Genomic DNA, 1,945 nt, shown 5'->3' on the forward strand with positions numbered 1-1,945 from the left:
TTTTAAGGTTTTTCTCCCTTCTTACCTTGCCTCCTGTTGTGCCTCCTGGCCTAGGCTGGTATTTGTGGCCCAAACGGGAATCCACCCATTCAGGCCAAATAGGGAAAGAAGAGGAAGACTAGGAGCTAGAACAAAGCTGGGGGGTGGCACACAGAAGGTGCTACCACAAATAATCCCAGAGTTTAGCTGCGCTGTTTTGTGATGAACATTTCTTTCTTTGGATGTCTGTCTGTGTCCCCTTTGTCCCTCCACTTTCCCATCCCAGCCACTCATAATACAACTTCTTGCTGTCTTCCTCCTGTTGAGTGTCATCCTCCTGTGGTGCCATTCTTGTCTTCCTTGGAGAGGTGGGGCTGGGAGTCCAATGCAGACAGCAAGAGGAGGCTGGTGTCCATGCTGACAGTGGACAGGGAAGTAGCTGCAGCCCCACAGGTGGTGGTGTCAGGGGAAGGGCCAGAGCTACAACTGGGACATCTGGTGGGCTTGGGACTGCTGTCAAATGAAGGAGCTCAGCTCTGGAGCAGTGACCTGCCTAGCTCTCTCAATGGTCTGCTACTGCTGTTGGGGAAGATAGAGGAGGACCTGGGCACAGATCCTATTTGGCCTCTGGACGATTTTGGCCTGCTTGTGCATCTCAGTGTTCAAACCTAGTACATCTTGTGGTACTTAATAAAATGATGCTACATCTGAACTTCTCACTGGCCAGCTGGTCATTGTCAGGCTTCAGGTGGTGATATAGAACCTGCAAGAGCCAACACTTGTCTTTGGAGCCACTGCAGGAGTCTGAGATGGTGAAATCGAGTTGCTGGGGTAGTGGCCAACAAGCCCAAATGTCAGCTTTGTAGAAATGTCCTGTCAGTGGCTGCATGGGACACAGGGTACAGCCAGATGTGCACCTTAGCTTTTGCAGCTGGAGGTACGTGGTGGCCATGCCTTTGTCCCAGAGCACTTGGGCAGCTCCCAGACCACTGCCACCACCTCCCCACCCTGCCTTGCCTGCTTCCTGCAACACCTCCCTGTGCACCACCTGGACCTGCCTTCCTGGGTCCCCAGCACTCTTCCCTGCTTCTCCTGCCACCTACCTCCTGTGACCCACATCCCCTCATAACTTGCCACTGCTCCTATTGTTTCTATAGCCTTTGTTTTACAGTCTATTTTGTCTAATAAAAGCATTGCTATACCAGCTTTTTTTCATTTGCATTTGCATGAAATAGCTTATTCTGTCCCTTTATTTTCCGTCTATGTGTGTCTTTTGATCTGAAGTGAGTCTCTTATAGGCAGCATAGGTATGAGTCTTGTGTTCTTATCCAGGTAGTTTCCCTGTGTCTTTTGATTGGAGCTTTTAATCCATTTGCATTTAAGGTAATTATTCATTGATATATAGTTATTGTCACTTTATTATTCATATTTTTATTTTTTCTTAAACAACACTTGTCTTGTAATGCTAGTTTGGTAGTGATGAACTCCTTTAGCTTTTTCTTGTCTGAGAAGCTCTTTATCTGTCCTTCAATTCTAAATAATAGCTTTGCTGGGTAGAGTAATTTTATTTATAGGTCCTTGCTTTTCATCACTTTGAATACTTATTGCTCAGCCCTTCTGGCCTGTGAAGTTTTTATTGAGAAATTAGCTGACAGTTTTATAGGAGCTCCCTTGTAGGTAACTAAATACTATTTTTTTACTCTGCTTTTAAGAATCTCTTTGTCTTTAACCTTTGGCATTTTAATTATGATGTGTCTTGGTGTGGGCCTCTTTGAGTTCATCTTGTTTAAGTCTCTGTGTTTCCTGGACTTGAATGTCTATCAGGTTAGGGAAGTTTTCCGTCATTTTTTCCAATAGGTTTACAACTCCTTGTTCTCTCTCTCTTCCTTCCAGCCCCCAAAGATAAAAATATTGGAATGCTTCAAATTGTCCCAGAGGCTTCATAGACTATCCTCATTTTAAAGCA

General features: G+C 45.2%; 1 pseudogene; it reads right to left on the minus strand.

The window, feature by feature from the left end:
- Positions 1-308: 308 nt before the first annotated feature.
- On the minus strand, positions 309-931 carry LOC119004213 (TLE family member 5-like; annotated as a pseudogene).
- Positions 932-1,945: the final 1,014 nt, after the last annotated feature.

This window comes from Sturnira hondurensis, unplaced genomic scaffold (genome assembly GCF_014824575.4).
Source record: "Sturnira hondurensis isolate 20B ecotype Veracruz unplaced genomic scaffold, ASM1482457v3 Scaffold0019186, whole genome shotgun sequence".
Classification (NCBI taxonomy): domain Eukaryota; kingdom Metazoa; phylum Chordata; class Mammalia; order Chiroptera; family Phyllostomidae; genus Sturnira; species Sturnira hondurensis.